The 19,853-nt window shown below is 44.0% G+C and overlaps 1 protein-coding gene across 4 annotated transcripts in view; it reads right to left on the bottom strand.

Moving 5' to 3' along the window:
* The window catches only part of LOC137436717 (disheveled-associated activator of morphogenesis 2-like), a 194,421-nt gene extending 176,473 nt beyond the window's left edge, over positions 1–17,948 (bottom strand). The window contains exon 1 of one of the 4 annotated variants that reach the window (XM_068130736.2): positions 17,827–17,948. The gene's annotated coding sequence lies outside the window, so the exon portion shown is untranslated. Of the gene's footprint in view, positions 1–14,036; positions 14,318–17,826 lie in introns of those variants that run through there. The other 3 variants (XM_068130734.2, XM_068130737.2, XM_068130735.2) reach the window with 3 other exon arrangements.
* Positions 17,949–19,853: the final 1,905 nt, after the last annotated feature.

Here is a 19,853-nt window from a genome sequence, read left to right as displayed (position 1 = left end):
CATGTTAGGGTGGTTCTTAGCTACATAAGGCAAAAAAAAGAAGTTTTACTCCTAACCTTTAATTTTTTTGGTATAAAACTTCTGCATGTGAAATATTTTTTGAATACATCAAGTTTTAGGGGTTGCACAGTGACTCATGGTTGCCAGCCACTCATTGTTGCCCGATAAGTGTTGATTTCCAGTAATCGGGAAACCTCTTGCGATGTTCTGTCACAACTTGAAGCAGATACTGGGTTTGCTGTTCATCCCTCGTCAGAAGACGATTGTACTGTTCAATGAGAGCAACTTCATACACCAGAGTACAGCTGTACTGTATTCAATTAACTTAAAAACAATTTCAAAATGTGCAGTACTTAGAAAGGTCATAGGTCAACTGTAATGGTCAAAATCACAAGTATAGCAGTGGAGAATAAATAATCAGCTCCAAAAATTTATGTGAGCCAAATATGTGAAATTACAAACTCCATGTGCAACCCCTAAAGTTAGTCCAAATGGCTTAAAAATTTCACCACAAGGGGTTTTTTTTTCATACATACAGAAAATTTTAAGTGACTATTCTAACTTTTATTTTGAAGAACCATCCTATTGCATATTGCAGAAAAAGCTTCTTCTTAAACATTTCTTCCAAATCAATGAAATTAACTGAAGATCAGCCCACCAATTTTTTGAAAAGAGGGGACATTATAACATTATGTTATCTATTGTCCCTATTGGCCCCAGCGCCCCACCCCACCCCCCTCCAACCCTACAGTTTTTTTGATAATGTAAACAAAAATTGTGCATCCACAAAGGATTACGAAGCAGTTTTCCTTGCAACTGATTAAATTAATCTTGTGAAAAGTTTGAATTACTTTAAACCAGTGGAATATGAATAGATTTTATGCGTGGTTGCACAGCATGATGTCACAACAAGGCCGAAACTAACCCTAACCCACATGCACCAAAACCAAAACCGGATAGCACTACTCAACCCAAAAACCATTGCAGAGCAATTCATTCATCCATCAGTCCTTTAGCTCTTTCACGAGCCTCAATTCTGTATTCAAAAAAGGGAAGGAGAAGAGGGAAAAAAAAAAAAAAAAAAAAAAAAGTCTACACTTTCCGTAGTGTTTTGGGGAAGTTTTAAGGTGGTCACACGTGTTATAAAATGTACGTTTTATTGTGTTGGCGTAAATGTGGAGGTCTCTATAAAAAATTCAAATAGACGGGCCAAATATTTGTACATCATCAATTCCATTTAAAGTTTGATATCAAATTGGTGACCATTTGTGCGATTAAATTTCAGAGCCTGAGTGCATTGGACGTGGCCTCCTTCCAGTTCATCCAATCCAAGTTTTCCAGACCAGATCCATCGTGTATGCCTGTTATCTTTACGTCCTTGTGTTGCGGTTTGTATTTTCAAAGTCGTTCTGCCTGAATTTCCTTCCTTAATCATTCCTTATCACTTCCTGTTCTCAATACCGACAAGCAATCTTGGTTGAATGAACTGCTTCTTTTAAAAGGTTTGAACATTTTTAAAAATGCTTCACTTTCTTTATTTCTCAATCAGGAACACTCATGTTCTTCATCATGATCAATTTCTCTTCTTCTTCATAAGGCTTATTTCCAAAACTTGTGTCAATCCAAAACACTTGGTCCATCAACCATCAGGTCTGAGAGCATGCGCCAGAGCAGCACATCGCCACATCCACTTTCCACTGGTACACCAGGGGACCTCCGTCTGGCCATCCCATCTCCTAGAGATGCCGATCAACATGCTGCAACCACGAGGGGTGTGGTCAGCCCATTGGCCTTCTCAACACACACACACACACACACACACACACACACACACACACACACACAATCTGGGGAGCAGGATCAGCATTAGCATCAGGAAAGCGAGCAACATGTCCATACAGCCACAGCTGATGCTCAGATTGTACAGGTAACAAATCTCATGTAAGTCTCTCAGCAAATGCTCGTTGGACACAGTCTGACCAGCGATAGCCAAGGATTCTCCAAAGAGCCCTGATACTAAAGGAGTTAATTATTTGTCTCAGATCCTTGGTCAGAGTCCAAGTCTTAAATGTGTAGAGCAAGACTGGAATCACCAAGGATTTAAAAACAGAGTTTCACCCTCCTACAGAGGTACCGACACCAGGCCGACCCAGCCATCTCTCAACTTCTGGATTACAACATGCGGAGACATAAATATCACTGCCAAGGTAAGTGAATACTTTTGTGAACTCAAAATGCGCCAGACAGGTACCGACAAGATATCAGCATCAAATATGTCAATGAAAGCCTGGATCTTAGTTTTGAACCAGGAGACCCAAAATCCCAAGGGCTCAAACTCCTCATTCAGCACCTTGAGGATACAACAACACAACAACATGCATTTTAAAGGCCATTTTCCCTGCTAGAGCGGGGGTTAGCCTTGAGGATATCATAAGGATATCTAGAGTCTCCGCAAAGATGACTGCATCTGTGAAATCAAGATCGGAGATCTTGACATTCCCAAATGATGCATCAAAGCTTGAACTCTCCAACATCATCCCCAAAATCCAGTCCATACAAGTGCTGGAAAGTGTGGGGGCCAGTACACACTCCTGACAAACACCAATAACAACTGGAAATACATCAGAGATGGAATCACCAAACCTCACAGCACTCAGTACCCGAGTAATGTTCAGAAACCAGATTGATCAGTTTCGGTGGCACCCCACGGAGACAGAGAATCCTACAGAGGGCATCCCAATTCACTGAATCAAATGCTTTGCGGAGATCAACATAAGCTGCAAGAATCCCCTGCTGAAACTCTCGCTTGGGTTCATCGAGGACCTGAAGAACAATGATATGGTCAATCGTTGACCTCTTTGGTGTAAAGCCAGACTGCTCTGGGCACTGGTGCTCAAGCAGATTGTGGCAAACTCTATCAAGAAGTATCCAAGCAAAGACCTTGCCTGGCACAGAGCAGCATCACCCACAGGTAGTTGTTGCAGTCATGGCGATCACCCTTCCCTTTCCAGACAGGGTCAACAAGGCCCCTCTTCCAGTCAATTAGAATGATGCTCGTGTGTCAAACGAAGCATAGAACTGCATGCATCAACACGAGTACAGCATTTTCACCAGCCTTGAGAAGCACACGTTTAAGACGCCCAGCATGAATGGCACAAATCACAGGAGCTTTGCCCCCTTTCAACCGATTCACCGCAGCCGGATTTTCCACAAACAAATGGTCAGCAATTGGGATAGTAGCACCACTCACATCAAACTCAACAGCTGGTGGTTCAGCCTGGCACAGCAACTTTAAGTAACCAGCCCAGCGGGCCTTCACTTCAGGCTCCTCTGTGAAGAGCTCACCACCCTCTGCTCTAACTGCAGTACATCACAAGACAGGCTTGGAGAAACACATTGAATTTGATAGTCTGAAATTCCACCTTGCCCTCCAAACTCTTCCTATGGCATCAATGGCCACCTCCAGGACCCTCTCATCTCTCTTTCTGTCCTTGCACCCACTGCCTTTTTCCTCTGCACAGTGTCAAATCCTAGATTTTCCAGGGCACTTGGGTAGGCTTCAGATCCCATGCTGTATTCACTTCATGCTTGCGTGCCCCCCACTCACATTTTTCAATAGCGACAGATGCCCATGCAGACAATACGGCTCTTTGCTTGAAGTTTTTATTAACAATGCACATTTGTTGCCAATCTCTATCATAATGGATTAATACCCCTTTTTGAAGATAGACCTCCAATTCACAATAACATCCATGTTTGAATAATTATATCACCAAGAGGCAGAAGGGAACAAAGCCAATTTCACCTCGTCACCATTCCCTCCCCTTTCCCCATTTAGATATTATGAGGGAGCTTGGGGGGGTTCTATATATAGCTTCAAAGATACACTACCTAAACGGGGATTATTATTATTTTTTTATTTTTTTATTTTTTTTTTAAGGACAAGCACACGTTTAAGTACCTGATGCCAACCACTTACAGTTCAGTTTGTTCAATAACAGTTTTCATATACATCGTTTCCAGCTGGTATTATTAATTATGATAACAGGATGCATGGGTGGATAGGTTTTTCTTCCGCCTCTGCTCCTTCTTTCTCAAATCCACGTTCTCGCTTGGAGACTTTTACCGGATTGTTTTTTTTTCATCGTTCTGTTTGGATATTGTTGGAATATGTTTAAACCGCAGCCGTGATGCTGACGCCCCCCCCCCCCCCCCCCCCCCCCCAGAATTTACATGTTTTAAACGTTTCCCAGTGTGTACCCTGGTCAGAATAGGTACACCGTATCCCTGCGTGTCGTAAGAGATGACTAAGAGGGTTGGCGTCAGGAAGGGCATCCGGCCATAAAAACATTGCCTCAAAAAGAGAACCATGACAATCACAAGTACATATGGGCAGGGTGCAGCCCGAAGTGGAGATCGGTTTCTGAGGTTTGGGACATGGAATGTGGGGACAATGACAGGGAGATCAGGAGAAGTGGTGGAAGTATTGGTCAGAAGAAGAGTGGACATATGTTGTGTGCAAGAGACGAGATGGAAGGGAAGTGGTGTGAGAATGGTGAAGGGTAGGCAGGGACAGAAATACAAGTTTGTGTGGCAAGGGTGCCCGGAGGGCGTGAATGGTGTTGGTGTCCTGTTTTCTGAGGAGTTTGTAGACAGTGTGGTGAGTGTGACTAGAGTGAGTGATAGGTTGATGATGGTGAAAATGATGATTGGAAAGCTCTTGGTGAACGTCATCTCGGGATATGCTCCGCAGGTTGATCGAAGCGATGAAGAGAAGGACAAGTTCTGGTGTGCGATAGAGAAGCTGATGGAAAACGTGAAAGATGAGGAAGTTGTTGTGGTGGGAGGAGACCTGAATGGACATGTGGGAAGGAGTATGGATGGTTTTGAGGGAGTTCATGGGGGTTACGGATATGGTGTGAGAAATGGAGAAGGTGAAAGGATTTTGGAGTTTGCTGATGGAGCTGATTTGTCGATTTGTAATACTCAGTTCCACAAAGCGGACAATAAGCTTGTTACATACACGTCAGGTGGGTCGACGACAACCGTTGACTACCTGATGGTGCGTCGGCGAGATAGGGGGCACCTCCGAGACACAAAGGTGATCCCGGGGGAGGAGGCTGTTTCACAGCACCACTTGGTTGTCTGCGACATAAGGGTGAAAGGTGCGAGGCGAGCTCGGCGGGTGAAGTACCAACCGAGAATGAAGGTGTGGAGGTTGAAAAAGGTGACAGTAAGGACTAAGGGAGGCATTAAAAGAGAGGCTGAGTAGGGTAGAGGATGATGTGGTTGAGCTTGAAAGTGGTTGGATGTCAATGAAAGCTAGTCTGTTGGGAGCCGTTGGTGAGGTATGTGGATGGACAAAAGGACCACCGAGGCACTCGGAAACATGGTGGTGGGATGTTGAGGTTGGAAAGAGGATTGACGAGAAGAGGAAGAAGTTCAAAGAGTGGCAGAAGGCGAAGGGTACGGGAGCAGAAACAGCAGAGCATGAAAGTTATAAGGCAGCCAGGAAGGCTGCAAAGAAAGAGGTAGCAAAGGCGCAGGAGGCATGTAGGAAAATGTTCGGAGAACGCTTGGATTCGGAAGAGGGTCAGAAAGCAGTATTCAGGATTGCAATGCAGATAGCGAAAGAGAGGTGTGATGTGATGGGGGTGAGTTGCTTGAAGGATGAAGTGGGACAAATCGTTGTCGACCCAGATGGAATTAAAGGAAGATGGAAAAGATATATGGAAATGCTGTTGAATACAGAGAATGAATGGGATGGCAACATAGAGAGTAACCCAGTTTTAGGACCGGCAGAGAAGATAACTGAGAAGGAAGTTGAGGAAGCGATAAAAGCAATGAAGAGTGGAAAAGCGGGAGGGCCGACGGGAGTTGTGGGAGATATGTTGAAGGCAGCAGGAAGTTGGGGTGTGAAGAGAATGACAGAGATCTGTAATCTGGTGGTGAAAGAAGGCCGCATTCCAGTGGATTGGGAACTGAGTACCCTCGTCCCTCTATACAAGGGGAAAGGTGACCCTCTGGAGTGTGGCTCGTACCGAGCGATAAAGTTATTGGAGCATGGAATGAAGGTATTGGAAAGGGTGTTGGAGAGGAGGATAAGGAAGAAAGTGAAGATCGACGAAATGCAGTTTGGATTTATGCCAGGAAGAGGAACGACAGATGCGCTTTTCATTGTGAGGCAGTTGCAGGAGAAGTACATGGATAAGAGGAAGAAGTTGTTTTTTGGGTTTGTTGATCTGGAGAAAGCATTCGATAGGGTTCCACGCAAAGTATTGACATGGGCATTGAGGAAGTTAGGAGTGGAGGAATGGTTGATCAGAGTAGTGATGGCAATGTACAAAAGAGCACGCACAGCTGTAAGGACGAAGGACGGGAACAGTGGTGAGTTTGAGGTGAAGGTGGGAGTGCATCAGGGGTCGGTACTAAGTCCACTACTATTTGTAGCTGTGATGGAGGTGCTGGCTCAGACCGTAAAGGAGGGTTTACCGTGGGAGTTGTTGTATGCAGATGATCTGGTGTTGATTGCGGAAAGTATGGATGGACTGAAGGAAAAGATGAACAAGTGGAAGGATTGTATGGAGACAAAAGGTCTGAAGGTGAATATCGGAAAGACAAAGGTGATGGCAAGTGGTAAAGCATGTGGTGAGGTGGAAAGAACTGGGAAGTGGCCGTGTGCTGTGTGCAGGAAGGGTGTCGGAGTGAACTCCATTCAATGTACAATGTGTGCTGAGTGGGTTCATCAAAAATGTAGTGGTCTGAGAGGGTCATTAACCAGTATGGCAGCTACATTCAAATGTAAGGTGTGCACAGAGGGAGCTGCAGATGGAGGAAATGTTGAGTTGGATCTTGGAGACGGCGTGAAGCTGGAAGGTGTGAAAACATTTTGCTACCTCGGAGACATGCTGAATGGAGAAGGTGGATCAGACTCGGCAATGGTTGCTCGAGTGAGATGTGCATGGAAGAAGTTTCGGGAACTGAGTGGCGTGCTGATGAGGAGGAGAGTGTCGCTGAAGCTGAAGGGAAAGGTGTATGCTGCATGTGTGAGAAGTGTTATGATTTATGGGAGCGAGACATGGGTAATGAACGTAGAGCAGCAACGAAGGCTGGAAAGGGTGGAAATGCGAATGGTTCGATGGATGTGCGGAGTATCGTTGAGAGAGAGGAAGACAAATGATGAATTGCGAAAGATGATGGGAATATTGCCTGTGATTGATGCTGTGAAGAGGAACAGGTTGAGATGGTTTGGTCATGTATTGAGGAAGGATGAAAGTGACTGGTTGAGAAGAGTGATGGAAGTTAATGTAGAAGGAAGTAGAGGACGGGGAAGACCGAGAAAGACTTGGCTAAAGATGGTGGAAGAAGAAATGCGGGCAAGGGGGTTAACAAGAAGAGATGCAGAAAATAGGGCAAAATGGAGAAGATTGTCATGGGGACCGCAAGGCTAACCCCCGCTCTAGCAGGGAACATGGCCTTAAAATGCATGTTGTTGTTGTTGTTGTTGTTGATGATGCATGGGTGGATAAAGTTATTATGATGAGTAAAATAATCAATATAGCTTCAAAGAAAAGTTTCACAGTTCCTTGAACCAGCAAGAGTAAATATTAGAGCTTCTTAAACAAAGGGGACTTTGGACCGGTCCATGCAAGGTTTGAGATTATTCAGTTGTTGATACATTTGTGACAACTCAGCCTTTGACAGCTTGTAAATCAAATCTGTCTAGCAGACAGGATGGAAGTGCTTTGAAGTGGCTTCACGTCAAACCGTGACCTTCCTATTGTTTCGAGGCAAAAAAGCATCTCCAACAATCTCTAATATCCTGTGACTTCACGGTCTAAATTAAAACAATATCGTCCAGTTCATTTTTGACCAATAAAAAGTTCCAATGGGATGAACTATTGCTCAGCATAAAAAATAAAATTGAATGGATCATCAGAAAATGTGCAACTCCTACTAAACACCGGAAAAATATTCATACCTTTATATTTCACAGCAGGGTTGGGAAAGCAGCAGGAGAGGAAGGAAGTGAGCACAGGAGGTACTCAAATAATTGTAATGGGAGGAAACAGATGAAGACACAAATCCTGTCTCCGGAGGTCACTCGCTTGGTGTCCCAGTTATTTTACCCATGTCAGCAAGGCATCCAGAACAAAATCCAAACTTTGGAGGATAAAAGGAAGGTTTTACTTTGGTATTTCAAGAAAAGGCTCTAGCAATACAATTGTCCCAAACAGCTCCGGATGTTACGGCCGGTGGGAAACGCACGCGCACACACACACACACACACACACACACACACACACACACACACACACACACACACACACACACACACACACACACACACACACACACACACACACACACACACACACACACTTCACCATTTGATGCCAAACAACCTGGAATTAAAATGCATCAAATCAGACTTTTTCCACCTTTAATTATACATCGTAACCCACAACTTCCAAGTGAAAAATAAAAATAAAAAAATTCTACAAATTTCAGAAAATAAATTAAAAATACAAAAATAGAATATCTTGGTTGGATCAGTGTCCATTGGTATCCAATTTATTACCTCTGCCCAAAGAAGGTGAATGGAGTTTATGTTTTCAACTCTGTTCATTTGCCTGTGTGCAGGATATCTCAAAAAGTTGTAAACTGATTCAGATTTAATTTGGGGGACAGGTTGGGTGTATGACAAGGATGAATCCGATTAGATTTCAGTGAAGTTCCAGATAAGATTACGAAATTTATATATTATTTTTTTAAAGTGATTCTTCACGAACAATTGAGAGATGGGGCTAAAAACAATATACAGTTGGACCCCGACATTCGCAGTGGATACGTTCCTGGAAAATGCCGCAAGTGTCGAAACAGCGAATGGGAAGGGCATCTTACTATAATTCACCAAATGTCCATCTGTCTGTCTGTCTGTCTGTTTGAAGGTACCGCAAAACCGGCTCAACCGATCGCAACGATATTTTGGGTGGGTATTCCTGGGACCCCCGAGAGTAAAATAGGCTATATCAGCCTGCTCCCAATTATCAGCAAAGTCATGGAATCCATCATTGCTTCGGATATCAAATCCCTCCTCTTCTCCAATGGCTTGATCTCCGATCATCAATTTGGATTCAGACCAGGTCATTCTACTCTGGACATGTTGCTTCTGCCGTCTCAACAATGGATGGAGGTCCTCAATGCCAAACAGGAAATCAGAGCTGTCTCCCTTGACATATCACGTGCCTTCGATACGGTCTGGCACCCAGCTCTGCTCACCAAACTCTCCTCCTATGGTATCCATGGAAATCTCCACGCTTGGCTTGCGGACTTCCTCTCTGGTCGTAGTCAACGTGTGGTTCTGCATGGATTTCTCTCATCGCCCCTTCCTGTTCTGGCTGGAGTTCCCCAAGGTAATGTTCTCGGCCCTGTGCTTTTTCTGGTCTTCATCAATGACTCTGGAAAATCCTCCCCATCTCTTTGCTGATGACTCCACTGTCTGCCGCTCCATTCCTCATCCCTCAGATCGGCAGTCTGCAGCCTCCTCACTCTCTGCAGACCTGGACAAAATCACAGACTGGGCAAACAAGTGGAACATGTCTTTCAATCCTGACAAATCTCTCACACTTACGATGTCTCTCCGAAAAGACCGACTGGACAACCCTCCCATCTACTTTCTGAATAATCCTCTCCAAGAAGTTCTGTCACTCAAACGTTTGGGTCTCACTATCTGCCATGATCTTTCCTGGGAAAACCACATTTCAAATCTGGCCTCCAAAGCCAGTCGCCGACTGGGCATCCTCCGTCGTGCGAAGTCCTTCCTTGGCACACCTGAGCTCCCCTCCACGTACAAGGCTTTCATCCGCAGCTCAATGGAATACTGCTCTCCCCTCTGGGCTGGTGCTCCTGCCTCAAACCTAGCTTGTCTTCACGCTGTTGAAACCAAAGCTTTCAGAATCATTGGAATCTCCTGCGATGAAGCTAACTCCGAGGGCCTTTCACTCACTCACCGCAGGCAGGTTGGTGGTCTATCTTCTACCGACTTCTCTCCGGCCTTGCTCCCCCAGCTCTCTCTGTGCTCTGTCCCCCTAATATTCCTACAGGTCGCACAAGATCTGCCAGCAACCCTCTTATGGCGAAACTGCCAAAATCAAGACTCTCTGCTCACCTTCACTCTTTCATTCCCCTTTTTTCCCCGCCGCTGGAACAAACTCCCCCACTCCCTTCAATCCCACCCCTCCCTCCAGGTCTTTAAAACAGCTGTTCACCACCATCTCTTATCTTCCCCCATCCAAAACCTTGATTTCTACCCCCGCAAATTCACTCCAGATACACTTTTTCGAAATTCCAACTTCTTTCCTGGAAGTCCTTGCAGTGTCCATATGTTTTATACCTCTCCCACCTCCAAAAACAGCTTGTTTGTCACCTCTCCCACCTCGCCCAGCCCTGTCCAGGGTCAGAATCGAAACACCAACATGGCAGACTCAGGATGCTCAAACCACAATGTCTTCGAGTAGGGCAGATGTAGTTGGATATTACTTGTAGAATATAAAGATAGATTTATCAAGAGGAAAACCTCCCCCCAAGCCCTCCCACAGTTCTCTCGATGTCTCTGCTCTCAAATGTTGCGTTTGTGTCCTATCCCCTCTCCCCATCTTGTCTACCGCTCCCCTTATTGTGTTTTATGTGTCGGTTTGTGTCGCTTTGACTTTTTGTGTGATTAATGTTAGCTCTTTCTCGAGCCTCGCTGTTGTATACAGAAAAAAAGAAAAGAAAAAAAAGAAGTTTTTCCAATTTTTCCAAGTTTTCCAAACACGATGGAATAATATTTACCGACATGAACAGTGATGTGGCTTTTATTTAAATTCTACAAATACTGTTTCGATTTTGATGACAATTATGAACCTGCCGCGAATGCGGAAGTGGACAGATGACGACAATGCGCGGGTTTGATAATATCCAAATACAACCGTCATTCAATCGTAATGTTAAATCGTTAAACGTTAATCGTGTTAATAGTTTTGTTAAAGTATCAATTGATTGGAATTGAGTGAATACAATTACGATTTTGAATTCGTAATTGTATTCACCCAACCGTACGGATCTTCACATCAGGATTTAAACATTTGTTTTTGTCATGAATGTTGTTAAAAGTTTATTTTTTATATTAATGTTATTTTATTTGTGATTGGAGTTATGCTGTTTGGAATTAAAAAAGATATCGAGTTCAAGTGAATGACGGAAATGCCATGACGGTTTCTACTTTCTAAACGTGAATTCGCGGATCGCCATATGCAGATTGGCCATTGACTGGGAATGCAACTAACATACTAGTTTGTTTGCCAACGGGTACGTTTTTCATGGAAGTCCTTCACGAACTTGCTGTCCATGTCTGACGTGCGACTGAAGATGCTGCAGGAATGTGGAATTTATTGGTTTCATGCTTTAGCATTCGCCGTTTCTGCATTGTCCGTTTGCTTCTGGCCACCCACCCGTGCATAGCACGGGTACCTCACTAGTCGTTTCAATGGGAAAAGGGGGGATAGGTTCCCGGTTGTTCCTGATTCGCAAAAATTCCTGCGAATGTCAAGGCATTTTTTAAAAAGGGTAAAAAAGGGAGGTTCAGCAGTTCCTGATTCATGAAATTGGCCGTGAATGTAGAATCAGGTCATGCTCGCGGCTCGTGGAATATATGTTTTTGCTCATGTCCTGCTGTTTTGTGCGGGGCTGGTGGAAGAGATGTTTGAGAAATGTGTTATGCTGGCGGCTCATGGGGAAAAGATTTTTGCGGCCACAGGACAGCGAATGAAGCAAGTCGCAATTTATCAATCGTGAATACATGTTCCTGCGAATGTTGGGACCACGAATGTCGGGGTTTGACTGTATAGCAAGATTTCTCAAAGTTGTGGACGAGTTGTGACAAACCTTTGTGGACGAGTTGGTTCGGTGACAAACAAGATGTTTAAATTTGGTTCAGGTCCAAATCCATAATCCGGGCTATCAATGGGATAAAAACCTATCGGGCTATCAATGGGATATAAAATGAAAACCAATCAGCCTGGCACTCCACTGAGTGACCTCCTAATTATACATTTAAATGTCTAATATTTCAACGTTGAAACGTATAATGGCGTTTTTCTTGAATTTGGCTTTACAATGTAATGCTCATGGAGAAGCTTGTAAATATATCATATGATAGACAACATTAGGAGATGGCAGTGTATTTGGAACTAGATTGATTACAAGTTCAGTATGCACTGGACAAATCACCACGGTACATGGGATTTGAACCTTAGAGTTCATAATCAAGAGTGATGTGCTTAAAAGGGAGCTTTCAACAGGCTAAATCCATAGCAATGCAAGCAAATACCTATTGGATCTTTGGATTCATGCCTTCATCTTGTAAAAGGCCAACGTATGGATTCTTTCATATAAAGACAATGTAAAACATGAAGAAAGGATTTTAACAATACAATAAACAAAATCAAAAGTAAACAAAACAAGATTAACGAGAACGGCATCTCTACCCCCCTTGCACATATACCATCATATATAGAGTTGCACATATAACACCAAGTTCGTCAATAAGAGTTGGGCAAAAACTTGTTGAAACAGCAGGGCAAATTGAAGACCTGATGACCTTAATGGACCTTGAAACCCTGCATGTTGGTTTGCTCATTTTCTCGTTTAGAAAAACTAAAAAAACGTTTCACTTCCAGAGCAAAAAAGCACACCTGTTGAGAGCACACAGAACTGTGAATGTGAGTGCATGAGACAGTGAGACACCTGCAAGTTTGAGCGTGCGTCACAGCATAGGACATGACAAGCATAAACAGGAATTCAAACTGAGGCCCTTCCCAAAAGCAGTACCTTATATATATGTTCAAAACACCATGGACAGATAAATCTGTACAAAAATAAAATGAAAGGATAAACTAGTACTGCTACTTATTTTTCTCCAACAACCCTAATTATTCCCACCTTATGAGGACACCCAGGGCATGATTTGGGCCCAAGTGTTTCAAGAACTGGGAGGCTAGCCGTTAGGCCTGACATGCGAATGGAAGTAGAAGGAATTTTCAGTTTAGCCAGGAGCTGGTGATAACTCACCTTACCATTTACGAAAGGCCCTGAGGGATCACGAACATCCACCAAGTAATTATAGCAGACAGGACACCCAGCTTAACGTCCATCCTAGGGGCCATGTACTTTGTGGTGTAATGCCCTACCTGCAAAGCACCAATACATCAGTTTATAGTCAGGCCAATAATCAAACTCAAATTAGAAAGGTCACAGGTAGGGTTGATACCAATGCATAATTTGTTGGACGAGAGAGAGAGAGAGAGAGAGAGAGAGAGAGAGAGAGAGAGAGAGAGAGAATGTAAACAAAGCCTAAAAATAAATGGCACTTTATTTTCTTACCTCTGCCACCGAAGGTGGACAGAGGTTGTGGTTTCACCCCTGTTTGTATGTCAGCAGGCTGTCTCAAAAATATATAAAAGGATTCAGATGATGTGGTATGGTGGACAGGTTGGGTGCGAGACGAGGATAAATTGATTCGATATTGGTGAAGATCCACTTATGAGAGGTTTAAAAAAAAAATTCTAAGTTCACCATTGAAAGACAGGACTACAAGACAGGCAAAAAGAGTTGAGCAGGTGACAAGAAGAAGCCGATTAGTGTTTGGTTCAGGTACCGATCCAGATCCAGTCTATCAGTGGGGTGCGGTTCATTCTGGCAGAGGTATGTACTCTACAGAGTTCTAGTTAGTCAGTAATGACTCAGCCAGGGTCAGAATCGAAACACCAACATCACAGACTCAGGATGCTCAAACCACAATGTCTGAGTAGGGCAGATGTAGTTGGATATTACTTGTAGAATATAAAGATAGATTTATCAAGAGGAAAACCTTTCAGGGTAGTTAAAAGCAATGGTGAAAATAAAACAAAGACAAGAGTAAACTGGCCGAATTAAATATCAAAACGAGGAAACTCCTCGCTATCCACAAAAATGTATGCATCCCAAGAATGTACCTGCCAAGGAAAGGAGGATGTGGCAGTCTGATGGAACTCGATCAAGTGCACAGAGCGCCGACTGTAGGATTAGCAGAGCACATGAAAAGCTCAACAGACTACCGAATACAAATTGTACAAGTAGGAACACAACAAACCAGAAACGGTATCTCAATCACCTGGCAAAAAAACTTCCTAAACAGGTGCAATTAGAAGATGCCACGCACCAAACTGAAACAGCAACGAATACAGCTCCACCAATTGCAAAAAAAAAGACTTTAAAAAAAATAATACAAGACAAAATACCAGCAGAAATATAGTGACAACTGGAAGAAACACAAAAGAGCAGGAAAATAAATAAGTAAAACTTGGACAGATTGGGGATAGACACAGGAGGATCACTGGAATGGCCAGGGTCAGCTGAACTGGGACGGAGAATGAATTGTAATTAATGCCCAAGACGAAGGACACCACACAAATGGCTTTAAGAAGATGGCAGGACTCAGCCAATCAAACAAGTGTAGGCTCTGCAAGGTAGAAACAAAGCAAAAGTCACCTATCCGGTTGTTTATTTTTAAAAAAAACCCAATCAATCAATCAAAATCTGTCTCTGTCTCTCTCTGTCTGTCTCTGTCTCTCTCTGTCTCTCTCTGTCTCTCTCTGTCTCTCTCTGTCTCTCTCTGTCTCTCTCTGTCTCTCTCTGTCTCTCTTCGAGTGGACGCTGTTGTCTAGGGTGTGCTGGTGAGGAGATGTGTCGGGGCTTTGGGACTTTTGCAACGTGGAAGGAGGAGGTGTTGGTTGACGGTAGTGCCCTGCCGAGAAGGATTGGGTCGCGAGCGAAACAGAGGGATCCTGCCTGCTTGCCTCACGCTGGCGGCTGGCTACGGACGCGATTCCATGCCATGTTGTGCGTTTCCCGTGTGGTGGTTCAAGGCGACGACCAAAGATGTCCCTGCTCTCAAATGTTGTGTTTGTGTGCTTCCCCTTCTCTCCCCATCTTGTCTACCGCTACCCTTATTATATGTTTTGTGTGTCTGTTTGATTTTTCGTGTGATAAATGTTAGCTCTTTCACGAGCCTCGATCCTGTATACAAGAAGAAGGAAAAAAAAAAAAAAAAGAAAAAAAAAAAAGAAGCCTTACCAGCCATGGGGACGCAAAGCTGAGTGCGGGCCGATTGCCAAAACATTATTTATTTTCTTTCATTATCCTTTCCCTTGTTTGTATACGAGTCTGAGTGGAGACGTCTCAATTAGGAATTTTAGTTTTTAACCTCACCTTTCATTGTTATTTGCATTTATTTTCATTAAATCATCATTTGTCAAATCTTACTTTTCTTGTATTGTGGATTTTGCTGTCCTGTCTGGGTTCGGATAACTCCTGCGTGTGTTCACGATTAGATAAAGCTCGGGGCCTTCCCACGCGCGCCAAAGACAATCCCGCCAAAGTTCTGAGTATGCCTCGGAGTTTAAGCTCGTTTCGGTCATTCGTCCTCTTGGGGTCTTAACCCCGGGAACACGACACTATCATTTAGCAAATCAATCTCCTCTCCAGCCCAAGATATACCAAATGTATGCACCCTACCTAGCGTTAACAGCTCAAGTCCTGCATTCACAAGACAGTGTGATATAAAACAGTTCTTTGGTAGATTTTTTTTAAATTATTTCTCAAAACAAAATATGAGCAGACCTCGTCTTTCATGCAAAACAACATATACGGCTGCATCTGGCTGCCATTCATTGTTATAAGTGCCGAAGGCACACCTGGCTGTGGCAGGTTGTGACAACCACGTAGACAATCTATTCAGGTTGCTCAAGACATTCCTGCCTGGAATGGTTTCACTGGTTACTACAACAACAAAAAAAACACTATTGGTGGAATAACCTCGACCACCCCCACAGAGTCAAGTGTAAAGCATTTTACATCATATCAACAAAGTCAGGCTGTTACATCCACAACTAAAAGCACCAGCCTTCCAATTTGCTACGTTTGTCTTGCAAGCACCCCTTTCACCAGGCACAAAACGCACACAATATCAGATGTATAATTATATACACGATTGTTAACCAGGAATGAATTATCGATGGATTTTTGTGTTTCACAGCAGCGACGATAATGAAATAAGCCACTGAAGAGCCAAAGAATGCAGAATGGCTACACAAAGTGGGAATGTGTGTGTGTGTGTGTGTGTGTGTGTGTGTGTGTGTGTGTGTGTGTGTGTGTGTGTGTGTGTGTGTGTGTGTGTGTGTGTGTGTGTGTGTGTGTGTGTGTCAGTCATGTCAATGGCACAGGAAAGACAACATGACAAACAAAAGAGCATGGTGTAACGAAAAAGCTTTTAAGAGGCAATGTTAAAAGAGGAGCGGAATATGTGCCCTTCAATGCTAAGTCAAACGTTAACGTGATCGACAGCATGCGGACATGCACGCGCATGACTGAAACATTTAACGTCACATAACAGACAATGGCTGTCCGTGTGGCGCTCCCAGTCTAGTCTAGAGTGTGGCGGAGTTGCCCATGGCTCCCCCAGCCAACGCGGGAGGCTGCCCGTGGGGACCCCGCCCAACGCGGGGTGGCTGCCCGTGGGGACCCCGCCCAACGTGGGGTAGTTGCACTTGAAGACCCCGCCCGTGGTGACCCGTCAGCATGGAGTGAGGGTGGGAGTGGGGTGGAGCGGGAGGGCTGCCCGTGGCGACCCCATTTCAGCACGGGGGCGCTGCCCATGGGGACCCCACCCAATGTGGGGGGGGCTGCCTGTGGGGACCACGGCCAACGTGGGGGGGGGGGAGGCTGCCTGTGGGGACCCTGGCCAACGTGGGGGACTGCCCATAGGGACCCCGACCAATATTGAGGGGGGGCTGCACTTGAAGACCCCACCCGTGGTGACACCAGTCAGCGTGGGGTGAGGGTGGGGTGGAGTGGAGTGGGGAGGGGAGGGCTGCCCGTGGCGACCCCAATCAACACGGGGGCGGGAGGTGGGTGCCCGCGGCCGCCTGCAGTCATCGCGGGGCTGGCCATTAACCTCTGGCTGGTGAAGCAAAACTAGTGTGGCAGGGGCAAAAGGAACCATAAAGAATCAAATTATTATAAACTTTTAATTTACTAACAGAGCTGTTATTTTCAGGAATGTCACTGTAGGTCATCTTGGCTACCTCAGTAAAGTGATATCTGTACCGATATGATAGAATGACACGAAATATCGAAACACAACTTGGGTTCGTTGGTTAGTACTCCCACTTGAACCCCTGGCTCATGATAGGAGGTTTGGGGGAAAACCCAAGTTAAAACCCTTTGCATTTAGACTGTCCACTTGTGACCTTGTAATCCATGCACAAGGGATGCCACGAGCCTTGGATTATTATTATTTACTAACACACACAAGTTTTCAATAATTGCAATACTATATATAGAGTACAATGTATTGCATTAAATTTTTTATGCATTCTTAAAATTAAAAAAAAGAACACATGAAGCGACATACCGGGCAGTGAACCGCATATATTTATTACGTGTACAGCCACAGGTGACACATGCTGACGTGCATATATTACGTATTTAAAAAACACAACATAGAAGACAGCAACTAATGTATGGTCGTTACAGTGCGCGGACGAGCAGACATTCGCGGGCAGTTCAGGGAACAACCAAGGGCATCACATCGACACAAGTCAAGGCTATGTGGGCGACACAGCTTCGGCATAAACGACAAGTTTGTGATCGCTAACAGTACAAGAGTCTCCGAGGCACATATTGACGTAGACATTTAGGCACATAATCAATTCATCGTCATTGTAACGAACGGTACATCCTCACCGCAATCAAGGTGTGCGCAAGGCACAAATGAACGCATGGCGCAGCCACGCTGACGTCACTCGAGGTAGCGGCCCCAATCGGTGCGAAGGAAGCATTACGTGACTCCGCCCCCCAGCTCTTCAGTGGCGAAATTTATCCTTCGCTGATGAGCAGCTCCTCATGATTGGTCAAGCAGTACCTGCGTTGGAGGTGATGCTTTACGCGAGTTCGCACACAGCTCAATTACAGGGTTTTAGAGTAAAATGTTATTTTTTCGGCTTTTAATCTGTAACTATGTTTATAGAGATGATGTCCGAATATGTTAATCCATTTTATATGCTTTTGTCAGTATTTTGTCGTGCAATATTTTTTATAGTGTATGGTATTTTCTTGCTCAGGTACGCTACTGCAAGTACAAGTGTTCATCTATTTGTTCGGTACGTACACAATGGGGAGGCTTTGCTCCATGGTAAAAGCAAGACAAGGGGAAATGATCTCGAAGGGATCTGGATTTTAGACTGAATTATATTTTATTTTTTGAATTTTGTTGAATTTTTTTTAATTCAATGAAAATTTTATGAAATTAAAAATATTAATCACATTTGAATTTTAATTAATGTTTTTTTTTTGTTTGTTTTTTTTATTTCAGAGACTGGTTTAGTGGAGTCAGTGCTCATCATTGGCAGAAGTGATGCTGTTAAAGTGTTATTGTTGTTTTTCGTGTTATTTTGGGACATCGTAATTTTTCAGCAATCACGAGCATCATGGACAAAAAAATTTTCTTCAAAAATACCAAAATTTCTGCCCTAACCTCGCGTTCCACCTGTCCCAAGGGAACAAAGTGCAGAAGGCACTTGCAGAAGGCAGAAGACCACAACCCCAAAAGGAGGATCGCTACGCCCCTTAGCTGGCCCGCTGGGCATGCGGATCAGTGGTCGACTAGTATTCGTAGTCATAGTTGTATCGTGATTTTGGGTAAAGTGTGGCGGATTAAATACAAAGTCGAAGCTCATGATAATAAGAGCTGCAACACATGATAATAGAACAGAAAGAACCCAGTGGAAGACAAGATAAAACACCAACCACACGACTCTGGTCTGGCCTTGACGATCCTTCGATGATGGACCCAAGATGTCATCAGCACCCTTACTTGCAAAGTGTGTGTCTGTCCTGCTCATACCTTTTTTCCCCTAGTTTGAACGTTTCTCATCAAATTTTATATTTAAAAAAAAAAAAGGTTTATTATGAGAATGTGGAGAAGACAAATGAATGATTTTGTCAAAAGGTCAAAGGTCAGCATCACCTAAAATCATCATTTTTCATTCAATTGATCAGAAATTTAAATTTACCATTTGAGATTTGTCATGCGATTTTCAACAAAGCTTTAGTATGATATTATGGAGATGACAAATTAATAATTTTGTGCAAGGGTCAAAGGTCAGCGTCACTTAAAATTGTCAATTTACATACAATTGCCCTGAAATTAGGTCAGGTCAGTCCAGTCTTTTGGGACTGCCACTGGTAACATGTAACCCAGTGCTACCTGCCGCATGGTCTAGATGTCGGCTAATAAACCGACACTCCTCGCTAGCCTTCCTAGTGGGGAGGGTGACTGGCACACCCTGCCAGGACCAAAAACATCACCTGGCAATGGGCGGAGGAGCTCCTGTAGGGAGCCAACGGCCATCCAGTAAGGAGATGGTGTCTCCTAAAAAAACACCCATCTGGTTTGGACCAGTTCAAGTCATACTAAAGACTTTAAAAATGGTACGTGCTGCTTCCTTGCTTGAAAAGGATAGAGCACGGAGAATCCCCATTGGTTGGCATCCATGGTTAGGAGGAAATTTCTCTTGAGGAGGGTTAGGCATTCAGTTGCGTATGTGTCTGCATTTTAAAAATTCATTTTCTCTGCAACTGTTAGTCCGATGAACGCAAAATTTTCAGAATATGAGCGGCTTCTCCTATGGAATTGTTTTAATGACAAAGTTATGACGTCATAGGTCACGTGGTACAGGCCCCATCTTGGAAAAATCGAAAAAAATTGCACC

This window comes from Myxine glutinosa, chromosome 11, assembly GCF_964187855.1.
Source record: "Myxine glutinosa chromosome 11, kmMyxGlut1.1, whole genome shotgun sequence".
NCBI lineage: Eukaryota > Metazoa > Chordata > Myxini > Myxiniformes > Myxinidae > Myxine > Myxine glutinosa.
The sequence above is the reverse complement of the archived record's forward strand: the minus strand, read 5'-3'. Positions and strand labels throughout refer to the sequence as shown.